The 13,050-nt window shown below is 43.9% G+C and overlaps 1 protein-coding gene across 1 annotated transcript in view; it reads right to left on the bottom strand.

Moving 5' to 3' along the window:
- anapc1 (anaphase promoting complex subunit 1) overlaps positions 1 to 13,050 on the bottom strand; it is a 112,128-nt gene that overhangs the window by 14,023 nt on the left and 85,055 nt on the right. The window contains exon 49 of the transcript XR_006023401.1: positions 10,230 to 10,305. The gene's annotated coding sequence lies outside the window, so the exon portion shown is untranslated. The remainder of the gene's footprint in view (positions 1 to 10,229; positions 10,306 to 13,050) is intronic.

The raw sequence follows: 13,050 nt of genomic DNA, 5'->3' as shown, positions 1-13,050 counted from the left end.
GGGCAGGGGCTGCGAGACCGTTCTGAGTGGAGAGCGAGGCGCTCCACAGAGGACGACCACATCAGCTGGTCCTAGCCTCACGCTCATGGAAAAAGTGTGTCACACAGTCACTGGGTCTGCGCAGAACAAATACTGCCCGCATCTTGGGCATGGCTCAGCGGCTTGGTTTGGCGCTCGTCAGGGGGGTAAGTATGGTGTAGAGGGAAAGAATGACTTTAACAGCCAAAAGGTCTCACTTCTGCTCAGTCAAGACCATTAAACAAGTGGAAAATCTAATGGCAAAACTGTCAAATATAAACTGTATAAAAATACATAGATTTTGATATTGATATTCAATATATATATATATTTATATTGATATTCAAATCTAGATTAATAATTTATATTTAGCATTTAGATTGTATGAATAATAAAATGTGTGATATTAGCTGATAAACACACAGTACTGCCAGTTGTCATGGTAAATATCTGTGATATCTTATTATTGGGAATTGCTCCGTTCTCAGTCATAGGAGAGAAACTTGTTGGATAAGTGCAGGGCCATAAAGCTGTCAGTCAGGCTGTTTTGAGGAACATAGTGCACTCATAGTGCCTGGTGTGTGCCAGGCTGGGTGGGGCCTAGAGGCCCACTGCTGTACCTGCAACCAGTCCGGCTCCACTCACCTGATCCTTGGCCCCGGACCTGCCCCTTACCCCCACACCCAGGGCCTCCAGGTACTTTCCTGCTCTCTCTGTCTTTTAGTCATGTGGTAGACCAGCCCACTGCCTCACACCATTTCCCCAGTGTAAACAAAAAAGAGAAAAATTCCCCCATCAGGAAGCCGGAGGAACCATATGCCTTAGGGCCTGAGGGTAGGAACTTTAGCCCCCACCCACCACCACCACCACCACCACCACCACCTCCAGTATAGCCACTGCTGCTGCTGCCTGTGGGTGTGGGTGTGTGTGTGTGTGTGTGTGCATGTGTGTGTGTATCTGAGGCATGTGTGTGCCTTATATGGTGTCACGTTTCCAATGAATAAGGATGATATGCCATATGTGGTAATGTCTCTGAGCTGTTCTTAGTGTTACACAACAAATCACAAGCTTGCTGTGCCTTTCCTGTCTTTCTTTTGACAGTGGTTAGTCACTCAGCCTGCCACTCCTGTTGGGGGGGGGGGGGGGGGGGGGGGGCTGGCTTGAGCTATTTTTGGAACAGGTATTACCTCAAGTCCAGGTTGGGACTTTCACCTCAAACATCACCCCCCCCCCCCCCCTCCCCCAACACGCACACACATCCATGGACATACACACAGAAATGGCCACGCCTACGCACACGCAAACACACACGCACATACACTCACACACACAGGCGCACGCACCTACACACTAACAACACACACACACCTCTCCTCGCGCTCAGTGTGCTCTGTTATCTTTTAGTCAGGGACACAAGTGCTGTTTTCTCAGTTGAGGGCCTATGAGTCAGTGCCCCTCCCAAGCCGGCTGGATGGGCTGAGCTATTTTTTGAGCAGGTATAAAGGCAGCCCAGGTACTTCCAGAGAGGACTCAATCCCACAACGCTGAGAGCAGGGAGGCACAGTCAGCGGTATGTCTCAAGGACATCTTGGATGATTCAGTTACATGTGTTACAAATGGTGTGCTAGCCGCCAACAATCGTGTCATGTCCACACAGAGTAGTCATTTCTGGTAAAGCTAAAAAAGGGAAAAGACGGGTGACCCACAGAGAGCTGTGAGGAACAGACATGTCTCTAATGTGGCGTTGGATGTAATGAGAGATTAGTATTACACCACAAACTGTATTATACAAAGAGAGATAGAGAGCATGAGAGAGAGAGGGAGAGAGACAGAGATAGGGAGAGCATGAGAGAGAGAGATAGAGAGAGAGAGAGATAGAGAGAGATAGGGAGAGCATGAGAGAGATAGAGAGAGAGAGAGATAGAGAGAGAGAGAGAGAGAGAGAGATAGAGAGATAGAGAGAGAGAGAGATAGAGAGAGATAGAGAGAGATAGGGAGAGATAGAGAGAGAGAGAGATAGAGAGAGATAGGGAGAGCATGAGAGAGAGAGTTTCTTTGTGTCTTTCTTCCTTTCTTTCGTTCTTTAAGCAGTCGTCACAGACAGGCCCAAGATTGGCTGAGCTCTTTTTTGAGCATGTATAAAATCATCTCACTCCAGAGCAGAGTGGCTCCCACAGGACACATGGCAGGGCAGGTAGAGTCAGCCTCATGTCTCAAGGGCATCCTGCATGAGGGTTTTATTGAGTTTGTAATTGGTCGTTTTACTCTAACAGATGTTCTGACAATGTTAATCCATTGTTCATTGTTATTATAATGTAAGTCACTTTGGATAAAAGTGTCTGCTAAGTACCCATCACCATAACCATGATTCAGTTACATGTGTTATGTGGTGTGATAACCGCTACCATCATTTTTTATAGATTTTTTTACACACTGGTTACAGTAAGTATTGATTTCCTTTGAAAGGAAAGCTGTTCTTCTCCTTTAAAAAAAAAAAACTTTCTCAGTTGCCATGAAAAGGGAACAGGTCTTGAAGCATGAGGTGTTCAATCATCAAACACAACAGGAAGTTCTCTGGCTCACTGTGAGCGGTAAGTCTTTATGGAGGATCACAGTGTCATGCTCTGCTCGGCCCAGTAACTCACTCCATGGTGAAACAAAATAACAACAAAAAAGAAACGTCACCGTCACATCAGTTTAGCGCTGTGGCGGTAACTGTCTCTGATGTCCTTAGGCGAGTCCAGCGGCGCTTCTGATCAAAGTGAAGTTTGCTTCCTTCTGCCTTCTCCATGAACAGGACTGCCTGTGCACCACACCATGAGTCATCAGAATCAGTTACCAAAGGGACCATTTCACTGGGGCCGCCATCTTTCAACACCGTCATATTTGCTTCTCCTTTTAGCCCAGCTGGTTATTAACCCCTTATCTGGTACACACACATTGTGTAGCATCAACAATCAAACCAAATGCAGATTCTTCTACTGAATAACCTTCTTTAGCTGAATAACCTTCTTTAGCTTAACATACTGTTACTTATTACTGTGGCTGCTGCTATAGTCATTTGCCACGAGGAGCCTTCCAGGTGCAAGTGTGACATGGAATGTCCAAACCAGCAATAAATCACAATCAGAAACCAAAACATGTTTTGGAGTCGGAGCGAAAGCACTGAGCGCGTGCCGCTCCACTGCTAATCACAGCGCAGGCCCAGGGGGAGCAGAGCGGAGAGGAGCGGCGAGGAGCGGAGCCTCGCTGGACGCCAGACAGAGCGCTGCGTGATATCTGATCTGAGCGCGCCAGAGGCTGGGCGCGGGGGAGCGAGAGTGGAGAGCGAGAGAGCAGCCTGGCAAAACACCAGCGCCCCTGAACAAAAGACTCCACTCAGCACTCCTTAGTGCACGCAGCTCTCATCAGCCTGCCTGTCGGCCTTCCTGATGGCACCGGCGCGACCAGCCAGCGTGCCTCACCCACAGCCCTCACTCACACCTGGAACGTGACTGAACCGCGACGCCACCTCGACAGCGCCTGATGGAGGCAGCTTATCAGCTCGCCCGTAACGCCACGGCACGGGCTTCCCCACAATTCCTCACAGAGGCTGGGTAAATATCGCCTTTTTTATTATTATGGGAGAGATAACACCGCCACCGGTAGACAGACGACACGGTTCACAGCACCACACAGCAGGGCATGGCGCAGGCGGAAAGAGAGAACACTGAACATGCCATCCAGCGCGCAGGGTTTGTGCTCTCTGTCTAGCAGTCCTCACTTCCTAATGGCGCCACGGTGATGAGTCAGAAATGGGGAGAGGTCACGACCATGTTCACAGAAATGGCACTGCGCTCAGCAGATGACCGACCATGGGGGCCGGAGGCGGGAATCGTTGACACACGTAAAGTAAACTGTCCCAGAGGAGAAGACTGAGAGGGGACTACAAGAGGCATTGGGGATATGTGTGCAGATTTGCATTGACATACATGTATTCATTTAGCATCCAAAGCAACTTTGAGCTTCTTGAAGACAGAGAGGGACACCCTTGCTCTGGTAGCGCCAAGTCATTCCACTATCTGGGAACTACAAGATGAAAATAATGAAGATCAGTGGCCATTTTTATAAACCCAGGACTTAAAAAGAGTTAACCCCGGGGACAGTTAAAGAGAGAGAGAGAGAATTTAAAACAGGGAACCATTTTTGGCCTCACGCCAAAAGCCCTTTGAAGATGTAGGCCTGTAAATCATTGTAGCATGGCACAGGAAAAACATACAAAGTGTCTGTGTTCTCGGAAAAGCTTCTCTCGCCAGCCATTGATGAGGATAAAACAACATGCTCTTTATTGTCATCTGTCATGTAGACAGCAACGTAAACACTATAATGTGCAGTATGAAGAAATATAATGTTGCTTCATCTGTGCTACACTGACCCTTTCATGGTCGGGGGAGTTCCGATATCCCAGAGATCCATGTGTCTTCCTGAGGTCTCACATTAGATCCATGTGTCTTCCTGAGGTGCAACATTAGATATCTGGTCTATGGTCTTGTGGAGGTAGCATCCTTTTCAGTTGTGCGCTACACATCTAACTGTAGTTGGACTTTTCTAAAATGTCTTGGGGTTTCTTAGTCAATCCCATTTAAAGAATCAAAATAACTTGGACAACTATATTATATGCAAGATAGATAGATGCAAGGCAGAAGAAGATATCATTCTGTACAACAAAGATGAGAAAATCAACGTGGTGTGCTCATGATTGCATAATGCCATCAGACATTAAACCATTTTTGCCATACGTTGGGCAAGCCTATTGCCACCATTTCCTTTATAGTATAGAAATGAGAGTGAACAGAAACAAGATAAATTGTGACTCAACATCAAGTGTAAATTACACATGTAGCCTCTTTTGCCAGGTGCCTGTCCACACCTGTGGTTGGGAAAAAATGAGTAAAACAGTGTAAACTCACATCCCACAGAGTGGAGGGGGGAAAACCTGGTGAGAGTGAGAAAATGTATGTGAACGCTGAGGAGCAGTCAACAAAGCAACCTGCTGCAGTCAGCCAGGCATTGCCCCAAGCAGCTGGCACAGATTGCATGACCATGTTTACACTGTGATGTCCAAAGAGCAGAGAGCAGGGAGAGAGAGAGAGCAAGAGAGAGAGAGAGAGAGAGAGAGAGAGAGAGAGAGAGAGAGCAGAGAGAGAGGGTGAGCTGTGGGACATGTCTGGGCGTGTCCCTGTCTGAACACAGAGGAGCCGATGGCCTCAGGCACTGTAAGCGCTAACTGCAACCCAGACACTGTTCAGACACTCTCTCTACCGCCCCCCCCCCCCCCCCCCCCTCCCCTGGATGTGCACTCTCTCTACCGCCCCCCCCCCCCCCCCCTGGATGTGCACTCTCTCACTCTTTCTTTTCTCTTTGTGTGCCCCTCAATTCCTCTGTCTCGTCCTCTCTGTCTTTCTGTCTCTCTCTCTCTCTCTCTCTTTCACTGCTGCAAAGAATGCCAGTACGGACAAGAAAAAGCACAAAAAAGCAGGCGACAGTCTCAGAATAATGACCCACCTCAGACCAATAAAATGAAGAGGGCTGTGGAAAATAATTGGGAGCAGTTGCAGTTTTCATGAGGGAAAGAAGAAATGTCCTTTTGTCAGGTACATGTTAAGGTTGAAGAATAGTCTTTTTACAATGTGCTATTTCTTATTTTAGGGCACATTTAAACAGAAACAAAGGTGCATTAAATATGGCATGGATGATCTCACTTTTTGTGCACACTTGTCAAGATTCATTCCTTCATTATAAGAAGATCACAAATCATCCTATATCATTTAACACATTTTTAGAGCCATGACAACTCCCCCCGAAGGGTTAATGACACCGCAGAAACTCAGTCTATGAGTAGCCTACCGTGAGTCACTTTAGCTTTTGTGTGAAGGCTGTCAGTGGATATACACAGATTTTAATCATATCTACATCGCACATATTCTGGCTCCAACTTGTTTATGTTGCCGATGACCACTACTGGTTTCCCTCTACACAACAGTCTGCTTTGGCAAGCACAAGATAGACCAGGTAGACCACTGCTGACATTTTACTGAACAACACAGTGTTGGACCCGTCGTCCATTTTGTGCCTGCCCTTGAGTAAGCACATAAGAGTCCGTACTGTAAAGAGGACTTTTGTCTAAATCTCTACAGCCAAGGGACCAGTGCGGGAATGTAAAGCGCAAGACTCTGAGCAGGGTGAAAGACGTGACCCTGGACGTTTAAACAACTTCCTGTGTTTTGGCTGAGTCACAAGAGGCATCGGAGGGAGCGACACAGCCAGACGACCACATACTGAAAGACCAACACAAAGAGGAGCCATGCTTTGTTCTGAAATGTAGAAGTTCCCTGCGACTCCATTTGCTGAAAATCACAGAGCCGCCAACAGATCAAAAATCAACTCAATGCAAAAACCCAACAGTAAATAATGCTTCAAACATGCATCTGTTGATCCTACTGGACTATAAAATAAAAATCACAAAATAGTATTATGATGTTAATCAGATATGATTACCATTTGGCATAGCATATGGGAGAAGAATTTAATAGTTAAGAAATTATTATGATGGTTTTGTAAGAGATTTTTTCTTTATTTCTTTTTTGACTGACAGAGGCAGGCACTATCTTATTGCAGGAAAAATACATGTTTCCCGTATAGACTATTAATACAGGAGCACGAGAAACACCTTTAAAAACATTGCCACAGAACTCAGGGTACTTCCTAAAAATTTTTTTTAGGTTTCCGTCAAGTAGTGTATTTTTCACATGGTGAAAGAAACCTCCATGACACATCTGTAGTGAAACCTGTGGACAGACTCTTTTGTGACATTATATTCATTTTTTTCTCTTGTGTTCAGTTTTTTTCTTGGTTAAGACAGTGACATTGCTTTTGTCTTTAGTGTATACCCTCAGTGTTTGTCTTTAGCACAATGTGTTCTTTTAGGTCCCTTACACTTTCTTGAATTTCCCCTGGGGATCAATAAAGTATCGATCTATCTATCTACACTGTGTAAACCACAAGTGCTGATTGTCCACAGCAATTAACGGGACGCTGAAGTACAGTAGTTCACCCATAGGTGAAGTGCAGTAGTACAGTAGTTCACCCATAGCTGAAGTGCAGTAGTGCAGTAGTTCACCCATAGCTGAAGTGCAGTAGTTCACCCATAGCTGAAGTGCAGTAGTACAGTAGTTCACCCATAGCTGAAGTGCAGTAGTTCACCCATAGCTGAAGTGCAGTAGTACAGTAGTTCACCCATAGCTGAAGTGCAGTAGTACAGTAGTTCACCCATAGCTGAAGGTTAGTCTCATAATTGACTTCTATAAAAAACTTTCCCAGAGTGCCATGCTCTGCCAGTGCCATGCCCGAGCACGGCTGTTTAGGCTGCCGCCGCCACGGGGAGTCAAGATTCAGACAGGCATCACAACAGGATGTTTTCCCCCCACGCAGGCTGCAATTACATGTTGGCGTCTGATTCAAGTAATTACGGCAGTGATTGGGCTAATAAAGTGCTCCTGCTGTCTGTCTTGAGAGAGAGAGAGAGAGTGTGTGTGTGTGTGTGTGTGTGTGTGTGTGTGTGTGTGTGTGTGTGTGTGTGTGTGTTTTCGGAGGCCTGAGAGACGGACGCATGACGGGTGTGTCATGAGTCCAGAGTAATCTTCTTGGTGATAAATCCAACCACCTGTGCTATATGATATTCTATAATTAGTCACATCGCCCATGTGAGGTACGTGAGCTATAAAGCATCACTAAGCAAAGGCAAATGCAGATGCTAGGAGAGGCCGTCTTCCTCAGCAGTTGTTGCAGAGATAAGGACCTTATTGCATGGGATGCTGCGATAACTACTACTTGACCCAGATTTCACTCAAGCCAGAGAAGCGTGACCCAAACAAACCCGACACGTCACTCTGACCTGAAACAACCCTGTGGGGCTTGTGCTTTTGACCTTGGGTGACCTTTCACTCAGGTTGGAGATACAACAGAGGACATCTATGGGTAGTGGTGCTTAACTATGTGAAATACACACCGATGTTTATGTAAAAACACATATATGAATGCATTAATGTCAATGTTAATACAATGTTTTTTCACCAATGTTTTTTTTAAATGGCCTCTGTGTCAATAAAATTAATAAATTCCTGTGCTACACTGTATCTGACAGCGGTGGCTGTTATTTCATGTCGACTACTACAGTATGTAATTTACATGGCTTCAGTCACTTTCTGAATCTCGTCTGTCCATCAACAAAGGGCATGTGTGGTCAGACAAGGTCAATAAGGTAATCTCAGTCTGTACCAAAGATTCTAGAAATCTTTGGATTCTAAAATCAACTCAATGCAAAAACCCAACAGTAAATAATGCTTCAAACATGCATCGGTTGATCCTACTGGACTATAAAATGAAAATCACAAAATAGTATTATGATGTTAATCAGATATGATTACCATTTGGCATAGCATATGGGAGAAGAATTTAATAGTTAAGAAATTATTATGATTCTAGAATCTTTGGTCTGTACTGACATTGCACTATTCCTTCCCTCTCTTCATTGTTATTGTATATATTTTTGTATATACAACAATTGGGTTCTATGGAACTATTTATTTGTTTCTGATTGGCCGAGAGACGTTCCATGAGTTGGAATATCCCTGGACATTTCAACTCAGACTTTGCACAGCTAATAATAAATCACTCCGCGATATAATGCGAAGATTTGACACAATGTTCCCAGCTCTCCACTATTTCAAGCAATGGGTTACTCCTTAGCAAACCATAACGAAACAGTGCTTCACCACATCTGTGGATTAAACCACACAGTCAACTCAATGTAAGATACAACATTTCTTTCAAGAAGACATGTAAACCACCAAGACCCGTAACGAGGGATCTGGAATGTTGGTTACCTAGCAACCAAGATGCTGTCTATTGAAAAGAACTATTTTTTGATGCGTAAGAACAATGTCGAAATTAACATTTTTAAACAATAATGGGATGTTTTCAGATTATTTAGTTTGTTGTAGAATTGTTGTATAAAAGCAATATAGCACTCGTGATTGTGGGATTGGTCATGGATATTCCCACGGCTGTTGTTGCCTGCGCCACTCGGCCTCCGGCCTCGTGGCTACGGCCGTACAACACCCGTGGGAATATCCATGACCAACCCCACTCTCACTCGTGCTATATTGCTTAAATATTTTATTGTATTGTTATTGTATATTGTATTTTTTAACAGTCTTTTTGTATATTTCTTACTGCCATTTCTGTTTTTACTCTTATATGTAGTGATTATTGTGTACTTGAGAGCAAAGACCACTAGAGTCAAATTCCTCGTTTGTATACGCAAACCTGGTCAATAAAGCTGATTCTGATTCTGATTCTGAAGGTCTGGCAACAACACATGGTACTGGTCACTGGAGCAGGAACTATCCCAGCCAGAATAAATCACGATTTCATTCACGATTTCATATGAAATAAAAAATATATTATGTATATTCTGGACTAAATTAAGTTAAATGTTTAATGAAATCTGATATTATGTAACTATATGCATTATGATATAATGTTTAGATACTATGGTGACCTTACAAGGCTTATTCAGTCGATCAAGCCCAAACCAGAATGAGGGGAGCAGAGCACAAGTGAAAATCTCCCACGCAATGGGAGTAACATTTTATACCACACAGGACTCGTTTTGCATGTGTCTAGATTAAACATGTGTTTGGGGGGACACAATAGGATTCTGAGTATCTATGAAACCAAGCCCGGGGGTTTCAGAGAAGAGGTGCAGGCAGGAATGCATCACACACTAGACTTGCAAACCACAGGTGAAAGGCTCAACCGCTGGCTGGCATTCAAATACCCACAGACCCAACACCACCAACAGCAATAATAAGCAAAAAAAAACTCAGATTCATTAGACACATTGTATGTTGACAGAAACATCACACACCGTTCACTTTTCATTTTTTATGTGTTTATTGTTGATAAAGTTAGATTACAAGTTTTTTTTCTGTAGAAATTGAATTTGGTGAAATGTATAGGCCTATATACTTTTTTTTTATCATCAATCAAATGTATATATTTTTCAACATATTTACAAGATCCAAACTGGATGTAAAAATATCTCAACTGTTTGAAAATATATATATATGCAGTGAAACCCAACCATAATTCCAGGCATGATGTCTGACCTGAGGCAGAAGTTTGACCTCCTCCGTGTCTGGGCAGGCTTGTGGTCTCTGCGTAGCGACGTCCCTCTGGCGTGACCTGCAAGCAAGGACACACTTTTAGCTGATGGCCAGGCCCCCACCAATTGACACACGCTCATTAGGAAAGCAAACACAGGGATGCCTGTCCAGGACTCAGCACGCAACCCACATCTCCATGCAGCCATTTCACCCTGTGGCAGGAGACATGATGGTTAAAGGCTCAGTCTGTGATTCTAATGTGTGTAAATCCAAACGTCTCTATGGCAACATGAGAACTGGCAGGGCATTCCAAATAGAACTATTTTAGCGATAGAGTTCCCTGTGAAGTTCCCGTGGATTTTATATCCTGGGTGGGGAGTGGGGAGTAGGTAATTCAGCGTCGGGACGCTTGCGATCAGAACACAACCCGTAATTCTAATATAATACACATTTTTGTAATTATTCCTCATGGTCCTCTAGCTTTGCAGCTGTTCAGCGTGTGTGCTCAAAACAAAAACTCTAAATAGGAACCAGACATAGTGGCTCGCAGCGGGGGCATATACAATTTCAGACAATCACAGCGTTGCTTCAGGAGCACAGAAGGGAGAGGTGCCATCTAGCCCCTGAGCTAACCAGAACGAAGATAGATAGATAGATAGATAGATAGATAGATAGATAGATAGATAGATAGATACTTTATTGATCCCCAGGGAGCCGTCACAGGACATGGCTGAGCAAACCCTCCTCACTCACACAACTAACCCCAGACCAGCACAGGGTTGAGGCAGTGGACTTAGGCCACTCAAACCTCCCATATGGAACTTTAACATTCATATGACATGTATATTTTATATAGCATACTGTATATGATGAACAGTGAATGAACAGTGTGTTGACACAGATAACACTGTATTACACATTAACACGAGAAGCAGCGAGCAGGAGGAACATAGCGTATACCCAAGCAGAGGTGCTGACTGGGAGATTATCATGAATAAGGACAGGGTAGCCACACACTCTAATCTCTTTTTAAGTTGTTTATTTGAGATCGACGTTTCTAGAAACGCAAATAGCTTTTATCAAGGTTCAATGATTAAGCAACTTGCACTGAAACATGTACCCATTAACACCGAAAAAATACATGTTTTTATATATACAGTTGCACATACACATGCTAAAGTTGACTAAAAACAGGAATAAAAAAATAATCTTTTGGAAATTGATCTTAATGCTTTAATTAAACAAAAAATCCAACCTTTAAGGACACCAATTTTCTTTGTGAGTCACCAATGTATCGTAAAAAAAATAAATGTTTTTCCTTAAAATGCAGTGGCTCATAAGTATACATACCCCTATGTTAAATTAGATTTTTATTGTTAAAGATCAGTTATTTCATGGATCAAGGATACTATACATTCTGATAAAGTTCCCTTGGCCTTTGGAATTAAAATAGCCCCACATCATCACATACCCTTCACCATACCTAGAGATTGCCATGGTTTTATTTCAGTTAGCCTAATAGCTGATTTGCATTGAGAGATGATCTTATGGAAAGTACCCCATGCCCCATGAGATATGGTGAAGGGTATGTGATGATGTGGGGCTATTTTAAATCCAAAGGCCAAGGGAACTTTATCAGAATGCATAGTATCCTGGATCCATGAAATAACATGATTACTGTAATTAAGGCATTAAATTAAGATCAATTTCCGAAAAAAATGTATTCCTCTTTTTAGTCAACTTTAGCTGTAGTCAACTTATGTGTATGTACAGGGTATGTAAACTTATGAGTGCAACTGTATATGACCTACATTGATTGCACACTGTAAGACACTGTGAGTGTGTAATGTATTTATCATGTGGTGTTGTACATGGCAAGTGTGAATCCTATGATTCTTCCAGACTGTTTCCATATGGGCGTGAGTGTGAAGGTGAGTCAGGACTATCGTATCCATAGCCTAGAGGGAGATCACACACTAAATCACCTCTATGAAACAGTCTCAGGATGACTCGAGTGAACCCCTAACGAACCCTGATACGCACATAGGGGACTACTCAGCTAGTCTCCCTCTCACATAATAGGGAGCTTCATTCACTCCTTTTATGTCGGAGCTGTGATTCATGAATTGAGAAGGAGAGAGGGGGGAAAAAAACTGGGTTGTACTGATTGCATGACACTGAACGGGGAACACAAAGACCTGGATTGAAGCAGTGTTGACATGGCGGCTCCAACGTTTTGCATGCTTTCAACTTTGATGGCTGCTTGTTTTCATGTGATTCCTTTTGTGGAACTCATTAGATCACATAAAAATCTTCCGGCTTCTTGAGTGAACTTGCCCCTTTCAACCCCACTCAACACACACACACACACACGCACGCACGCACGCACGCACGCACGCACGCACGCACGCACGCACGCACGCACGCACGCACGCACGCACGCACGCACGCACGCGCGCGCGCGTGCGCGTGCACACGCACATGCACATGCACACGCTCACACACACACACACACACTCACACAACACACACACAGAGTGTAGAAAGCAGAGACAAAGCTCATGGTAGCTCACACTTCTTTGTTCTATTTTTCAGAGCACGACTGGAACACCACAGTACAGTCAAAGCCACAAAAGGATGAGAAGTTTCATCTCTGTCTAACATGTCAATTTTCATATTTGCATTCTTCTGGTCGCAGGCAATTTGGTTATGACTTTGTTCCCTTTGTACTTCAACCACAGTGTTTTGTTTCTTAACCCTCATCACTTTTGGCTGTTGCCAAAAAAGACACTGGGTATCGCCCGTAATTTGTCTCAAAGGCCCA

Source organism: Alosa sapidissima, chromosome 16, assembly GCF_018492685.1.
Source record: "Alosa sapidissima isolate fAloSap1 chromosome 16, fAloSap1.pri, whole genome shotgun sequence".
NCBI classification, from domain to species: Eukaryota; Metazoa; Chordata; class Actinopteri; order Clupeiformes; family Clupeidae; genus Alosa; species Alosa sapidissima.
This window is presented reverse-complemented; position numbering and strand designations above follow the sequence as displayed.